Genomic DNA, 8,309 nt, shown 5'->3' with positions numbered 1-8,309 from the left:
GAGATCCCACTCAGAATCATCTCACTGACTCCAACAAAAGCTATTTCTGTACAGGTGCAGCATCAGCAAAGGCCCAATAATTGGCATCTCTGGTTTCCTAAATCTAACTTAGCCACATTTAAAGATATATTCCCATTACTTTGCTTATTACACTAATATCACAGCACCACCTTTGTGGTGCTGTGATATTTTGAAAAAATATAACTTTGTGAATGTATTTCAGATTAAGATTGGCATAGAAAAAGTAGCATAAACAGTCCCAATACGGATCACTAAATTAGATTTTCTAGCATCAGAACACTGATGGTGTGAAAGTTCATCATTTTAATATAATGTACATTTTTACATGGTGCATGTGTGGTACTTTAAGCCAGATGACATATTGATGTCAGCTCACAATATCATGCATAAAGAAGAAAATTGTCACCCTATTGCCTTTCAGTGGAGTGGATCATTACTTTTGACCATGCTTCAGTTGTGCTTTTGAGCTTAAGTAGCTTGGTGTTTTGTGACTTGTGTAAGTGTGGTGATTTACCAGAATTTTTATTTGTGTTCTTTTTTCTGCGGGGCTCCATGTCCTTCTGTTTTAGTTTTCTGTTGAGTTCTTTCCCCTTAGCATCTCTGTGTTTACTTTTTGCTGAAAAGAAGAACAGATAAAAAAATAATCTGGATGAGCATTTATGTGTTGTAAGTAGGTTCCTTAAGCTGTGAAGTCCAATACACTCCTTTATGGGGTCAAACAATTAATGGATGAATAGTTTATTCTCTTAATGATGAAATCCAGATTTACAGTTTAGACTTGTAGTTTACAGTGACACATAGGTAAGTGCAATATCCCAAGTGCTACTACAAAAGACATTGAGTTGAGTTATGAACTACAATAAGACTAAATCAGTGAGTGGAAAGTTGACCAGGTTCTGCAAGATTAAGGGGAGCACAGAGAGAGCCATGCAAACCAGGTAACTAATAAAGAGAAATTCCACCAAATGTATCTTAACTGTTGCCATGACAAACTAGTTAAGGCCTGATTTCACGGTCATCATTTCATAGCCTAAAAGCAATCAAATAAGGTGACATGTTAATAGACCGAGGATAATGGCTAACCTTGTGATAATGATGCAGATGTGCCTGGAGGTTCCTCCACAGGTTGCCTAGTTAACAGTCCTGCACAATCTGTCATAAAATATAAAATACATCATTACAAACATATGAGTAGCAAAAGATGAGTAGAAGTATTTGACAGGTTGATGGACAGAAAAAACATAATTTCTACTTAGATACTGGCATATTCTTCAACCACAAATTCATTGATTTACCTGACAAAATATACTTTATAGTGCTCGTTTAGCTACTGTATTATTATAAAATGTAATGTCTATTCCTTGTTTAGTTGTTTAGCTACAAAATTTTGAAGTATCATGTTTTTAATCATGCAAGGCACTTTGTATCACCTTGCTGCTGAAAAGTGCTATATTAATAAATTTCACTTGACATGTATGTAAAACCTACGGTAGAATGGCAGCCTGTCCAAGGTGTACCCTGCCTCTCACCTGTTGACAGCTGGAGATATGCACCAGCAGACCCTCCCAATCCCACAAGGGACAAGGGTATACAGAAAATGCATGGATATATGTAAAACACTGTGCTTACCAGTCTGTGGATCTGTGAAATTTCCTTCATCAACCTCATGGTCAGGATCAACCTCTCCCTCATCATCGGCCTCACTCTCAGCATCTGAATCAGTCAACTCTAGGTTGTCTAAAAATAAATTGCATTGCCTTAATGAATTAGAAGGTTAAAGTGCTATAGATTGCCAACACAATGTTTGTCCAAGAATTTCTATGTTCCTTGAAGTTTAAATGTCTTTACCTTCGATTTCAATCTCATCGAGTGATTTGCCTTGAAGGCTTCTGAGAGATCCTTTCTCCATGGCAAGCAGCAGTTTTGATATCTTGGCCAGCTGGGTAGTAGCCTCAGGAAGTCTGTAATATTCACGATGAACGCGGATACCGTGGCCTAGAAAATTAGCAACTTGGTCCAACTCATGATTCTTGAGGTTTAAGATCTGAGACAAAGTTGCAACATGTTTGCGCAATTGTGTTGATTTGAGGAGCTCAGGGTTTTCAGCCCCACATTCATTGGCATAAACCCGCAAACAGTCCTGTCCTCTGTAGGGAGTCAGACAATGAGGTCTGGCAAACAGGAACAGGTTATCTGCCAGAACTCCACAGTCTTCTTTCTTTTCTATTAGACGTGTTATGGCATTCACCATATCTGGTGAAAGTAGCACTGCAACCTTGCGGCCTCTTTTACCCCTTATTTCAACACGACTGAAGTGTTGACAAAGGCGAAGTTCAAATTATGTCAGTCCAAATGCGACATCCTTATGAAGGGGACTTGTGTCTCTCTCCAGAAAGCCATTCATTGTCATCTTTGAAATTTCTCCCTCTCTTCTCCTGTTAAAAAGTATTACATTTGCCATGGTGGCTTTACACAGTTCACTATATACTTTTGGTGAACTATCATCTTCCAAGTCCTTCAATGCTTGTTCTGTAGTCTTTTCCAGATGTCTGTGAAGATGCTGAACATCTTCTGTGAAGGGAAGAGTGGAAGGCTTGTTAAAGTGCCGCTCGTTCAACGTAGTTAAAGAGGTATGAGAGATTAGTTCAGACCACTTTGTAGAATAGAGTGTTTTGAAACTCTGCGTTGACTTTATCAGCAAACTGTCTTGTGCCATGAGTGCTCTGCAATGTAAAATATCACTGACTTTCTGCAGTGAGTGACCTAACTTTAGAGCAAGGCTTGGAGTACGGTAGTGGTGCTTTTCTTCGTCATATCCAGATACTTTATTGACTGCTTTGATAACCACATCAAAATTTGCAGGTTTCACAGCATCCTCAAGAGTATGTCTTGAGAATTCCTTGCGAAGCGTAAGCAGAAGTCTTCCAGATTCCCGGAGTCTCTGGCGAATGTAGTCATTTTTTGTGGGATCCTGTCCATATTTGTTAAAGAATGATTGGGCCAGCTGAAGTATACAGAAGTCACTTCGCACAGTAGAAGTGATCTCATCATCTTTCATAACAGCCAACATGTTCCAAACCCCTGGTGATATCTGCTGACACAGAGCTGACTCATTCATAGAAGCCAAAGACAAAACTTTTTTTTTTTCCCAATCGCTGAAGCGGCTTCTACTGGTTTTGAAGAACATTTTCGAACATGTCGCCACAGATCTCATCTGAGATATAATCCTTGGCAGTACATGCAGTGAATGTAGTCTTTTTCATTGTACTTTTTCTTTGATGTGCGTCTTAGTTCAGTGATCCAAATCCACTCTGCAAGACCTCTGAGTTATGACTATGGTTTCCCTTGTTGCGAAGTTTATAAGCATTTTCATACGTTGTTTGGACTTTTTGGGAAGACTCAAAACTTGAGCAACGTCTGCATGCGTTTTCTCGTGCGTTTTTAAGTGACGTGTAAACTTTGTAGTTTTCCACAAATGTAGCAGTAAGTTTTATTTCTGAGCAAGGATGATGTGTTTGAGATATTTTCAGCCCTACCATCAGCACCATCATTACCAATTATGTCTTCGGCATCAGTGTTTAGTACGTTGGCTGTATCTCTTGATACTTCAAGCTGACTTGAGCTGATCACATCTTCAGATAATGATTCTGCAGCTTCATAAATGGACTCTCTGTGTTCTTCTACAAAACATTCTTGGTTGTCCCTTTCATTTTTGGAACTATATTTGCTGGTGGAGACCTCATAATTCTCCATTTGTTTGTGACAGATTTTTAAAAGCTCTGATTCGTCATTCCATGAGAGGTCTGAGTCATCTGCAGAATCAGGAACATATTCCTCTTCTGATGATGTCTCCTCATTGGAACTTTGTTCTGTACAGACCTGTTAATGATTAAAAACACACACACACACACACACATATATAAATATATTGTATACATTGAAAGCATTTCAGCAAGAATATTTATACTAAAAGCTTACCACCTGAAGTTCAGTGATGTTCATTTGTTTAACATAAGACTTTTTGTGCCAGGACTGGTAGCAAACTAGACAAAGAAAAATGAGAATTGACAGCAAGAGGTAACATAAGTATTTTAAAAGTCAGTGCTGCAGCATGACTCAATGTCAACATACAGCACAGCTACTCATGGAACAATTTTTTATAAGTGTTCCTGTGGGATCATATTCAAAAGATGAACCCAATTACCATTCTCAAAAAATTACCTTTGCATCTCACACCACTCCATTTCAGAGGCGCAAAAGGTCCTGAACATGAAGCACATTTTTNACAATCTGCAAAGTTACAGGCCAATCTCTAACCCTGCATAAGGACACTGATGTTAACTTAAATCCTTAAATTAGTGGCTTGACTAATTTACATAAATACCATGTACCTCCAGCCCACAGTATAAATGGAGAGTAAACAGCCCAGGGGAGCCAAAGGGTTAAGGGTAATTAGGTGCAGAGGGATAAAAGTTCAGCATAGCAGAATGGAAGCACATCAGAAGACACATCCCACTGTTAAACAGAGGACTGAAAATAAGAGCCATGGCTGAGGGACTGAGCAGAAAATGTAGAGAAAGTACTGTCAACTATTTCACGGTGGCTAAGGTGAATTAGCCGTTAGTATGTTCAGTTTTGATGAGGCAGATATGGTTTGAGGGGAAAAAAAAGAATGCTCAAAAGTCCAAAATCCTCCAGAGTAAGAAGGAATCCGGCATGAAAGGCAGGAGGACATTCACACTTTGGACATTTTCCTCACTGGGCTGCAATATTTCAGTCGGTAAAAAGGTGAGACACGGTGAGACTACACTTGTTTCCCCAACAATTCCTAACTGACTTTAAAAAGATCAATACCGGTTTCATCTGTGTGCACCCAATTAACAGGTCCGGGTTGTGGTGTACTGGCTTGTGGGTTCATTGTGACAAATCCCTGTGGCCCAGCACATTAATGGACTGGTGCACAGTTACAAAAATCCATAACAGTTTTCCCAGATCTATATCTCTTTACCAACCCCTTCTGTGTGCTTGAAAATCAAGGTTCACATGAGAAACTACTGCATGCATGTGTAGGAACAGTCCTCAGAGCCTCAGTCATGCTCCATCAGCCAGGCTGAAATACAGGAGCATTTTGATTTTATTTATTTATTTATTTATTATAAACCCCTGAGCCTAGGACGTTACAAGACAACCTTAAGTCCTGAATGTACAGTACTGCTCATAGCAGAATAACCAGTTTAATTCTCGGTGTAATAATATACTTACAGGTCTATGACATCTCAGATATAGACGTTTGTGAAAATCTGTGCTACAGATGGAGTGACGTGGTGAATCAGTGCACAAACAGTTTTAAACGTCTTCCTTCCCACCCAGCAGGTCAGAAGAAAAATAAAACTACTCATGAATCTGTGCCTCATATTTGGGTCGGTGTCCCCTGACGACAGGCCGAGAACGTCTGATACCTTTATCACCTCAGTAACTTTAGCAAAAGGCTTGTCCAGTAATGAAGCCTGGGAGATGCAGTTCAATCAGTCTGCTTTAGTAAGAATGGAGGCCGAACAACTGCATGCAGCAATTTTTATCTTCAGTGCACCTTTGAAAAAATGCCTTATTTATTTACGCTTAAGCTCTGTAAAAGCTCAAGATTGAATTTAATGAAGAGACATCAATAAACTCTCCTTCTCACTCGGTTGAGTAATAAGAATCTAGGTTGGGTTCCTGAGGACCAAATTCCTCTTGTTCACACATTCTCACCTTTACAGGCTAAAAAGAATACACTCCTGCTACCTCCAGCCATCTGATGAGGATTAACGAGTGAGAGGCTGAGGCGTGGGAACCTCTTCCTTTTCCAGTGTTTTCATGCTAAATCAGGCCTCCTGAGGGAAGTGACATTGTTCTGCTTCAAAGAATATGTGCATTTGAATTATTTTAAGGATTTGCAACAGGGGTTTTCCCCTAGAAGCCTCTTCAAACATGAGGTGCATGTGTTTCATAACACTGGTATCCAAATCAATGAACAAAATGTGAATTTAACCAACTTATTTTTAATTTTGCAGGGAATAAAATCTGATGATTTTCTTCTCCATTATCTTTAACAAGAAATATGCCAGTATGGGTTTACCTGTAAAATAATAAAAAAATAAATAAATAAATAAAATATATGCACCAGCAATCACCCAGAATTATAACAGTGTTGCATTTAATTATCTTATTATACAATAATTAAATGCAGTTGTCATCCAGTTGGAGTTGAAAAATGTATAAATTTCAGTATATCATTTAAAAAAAGATGAATTCATAGATTACACACTTAGGTTAAATGCATGCATTTATGTCCGTTATTCTTAACCAACTGTGCCTGTTTTGCATGGGTGGATACTTCACAAACTGAGGGAACCAAGTGACCGAGGGGAGACAAATCCTCCCCAAAAAACCTTGTGAAATAACATATTTAAATTAAAATGTATAACGCACATTAATATACAAAATAGGAACCTCCTGCACGCTCCTCTCTCCGGTCTCCTGTTGTGCCTCCAGTGGTTCGTTCGATTATGCCTCAATCTCAGGTTTGGCAGACACCTGGGTTTAGACATAACCTTGAAATGGCATCAAGACTTGTAGAGGAAGGAGAGAACAGAGACAGCGGAATGATGTTCACGTGTCGCTTGCACTCCCCCTCCTGTCCACCTCTCCTCCTTCTGTTGGAGCGCTGCGTTGAGCAGCCAGGTGGAGGCTCAGCAGCGGCTCAGAGGGACAAAAAATAAATAAATAACATAGCAGAGCCACATTTTACCTGTAGGTGGTTATTTGTTAGTGAAGCAGCACTAAACTTCTTTGAATCAAAACTGATAAATACAAAAGCAATAAAGACATCGGGGAAGTCCCTTGTATCTCCTGTTTCAGTGATCCTTGACATTAAACAGCAGAGAGAGGAATTCAACAATTCAACTGTGACAGTAATAATAATGGAGGAAGTTGGGTTGCGGTCTGAGAGAGGAATTCAAATGATTGTTGAATTCCTCTCTCAGACCACAACACCAACTTCCTCCATTATTATTACTGTCACAGTTCTGATTACAGAACTGCATCTAAAATGACATATGCTTAAACAACAGTCCAATTATGACAATAAAAAAATTGCTATGAAGAAATATGGTTAGAATAAATTAAAACTTACCATAAAAGCAGATGGTTATGTGGTTTTCATTAAGGTGCTTGAAATGAAGTCAGAGCTATAAGAGTTGTAAGAAACTATTTAAAGAGAAATTTACTTTTTAGAGCTTTCCAAGAGAGAGTCAGGCCTGAGAGGTTCTGGAAGGTTGATACAACAACAGCAGATAAGTGATTTATGAACTAACAGAATTTTAAAGTCTATTCTCTCAGTGGAAGGACTGTAGAACTGGGTGATGAGCTCCATCATCCTGGTTTTAGTCAGAACTCCAGCAACAGCATTCTGGATCAGCTGCAGCTGGAGAACTTTTTGTTTTAAGCAGACCTAAAAATCAAGGTGTCACAAATCTACATGAACTGAGATTTCTTTCAGGCTCTTTTTGATATGTATACAGCATTTTCATACCAACTGAAGTTGACATATAGTTATTTGACTATGCTGTGAAAAGGCCCTATGTGCCTGCAGCTGACTAAACACATCTTAACTCCGCAATCCCCTTTAAAAGGATCTACATGTCTATAAGGTCAGGTTACAAGAAATTCCAAGGAAATAAACACCAAGTACTTTTGAGTTAAAGGTTGCAAGACAAATAGCAGACGTCTTGTTGAACTCAGATAAGGTGTTTTTGGTAGAGACATGGCAACAGTTGAGTGTATCAAATGTTTCATACTTGCACTAATCCTAATGAATGCTCTGCAGACTGACAGAGAAAACACATAAACAAACGGCTGAACAAAAAAAATTGTCATTCATTTTTAGGTGAGTAGGAAAAAGCCAAGCAGCAGAGGAATGGATGCACTAAAGCAACCAGACTGAAAACGTTAGCTCCAGGCTGGGGCAAAAAGTTACAACAGTGAAATTGAACTACCCAGTGTGGGTCCTTAGGCAAGACCCTTGGAGCTATATAGCCTACCTCATACCATGAGAGACATTGATATGCATAACATGCCGGTTCAGATGTCTCCAGGCCAAACAAGGTCACAGCCAAATACCTCCAACGAATAAGGCAAGTCCTGAGAAGCCAGCTCAATGGCAAGAACAAGATCCGTGAAATAAACAGAGATGCCTTACCAGTAATCAGATACCCTGCCGGAATAATTAGCTGGCCAATGGAAGAGAT

At 39.2% G+C, this 8,309-nt stretch overlaps 2 long non-coding RNA genes across 2 annotated transcripts; one reads left to right on the top strand and one right to left on the bottom strand.

The window, feature by feature from the left end:
• Positions 1-1,109: 1,109 nt before the first annotated feature.
• On the bottom strand, positions 1,110-1,976 carry LOC107835936 (uncharacterized). The gene is made up of 3 exons (XR_001661778.1): positions 1,870-1,976; positions 1,651-1,758; positions 1,110-1,164 (listed from the first exon to the last, which is right to left on the bottom strand). It is a non-coding gene; the product is annotated as an uncharacterized LOC107835936 (long non-coding RNA).
• Positions 1,532-3,800, top strand: LOC107835935 (uncharacterized). The gene is made up of 3 exons (XR_001661777.1): positions 1,532-1,632; positions 2,175-2,177; positions 3,788-3,800. It is a non-coding gene; the product is annotated as an uncharacterized LOC107835935 (long non-coding RNA).
• Positions 3,801-8,309: the final 4,509 nt, after the last annotated feature.

Source organism: Poecilia formosa, unplaced genomic scaffold, assembly GCF_000485575.1.
Source record: "Poecilia formosa unplaced genomic scaffold, Poecilia_formosa-5.1.2 Scaffold32, whole genome shotgun sequence".
Lineage (NCBI taxonomy): Eukaryota > Metazoa > Chordata > Actinopteri > Cyprinodontiformes > Poeciliidae > Poecilia > Poecilia formosa.
This window is presented reverse-complemented; position numbering and strand designations above follow the sequence as displayed.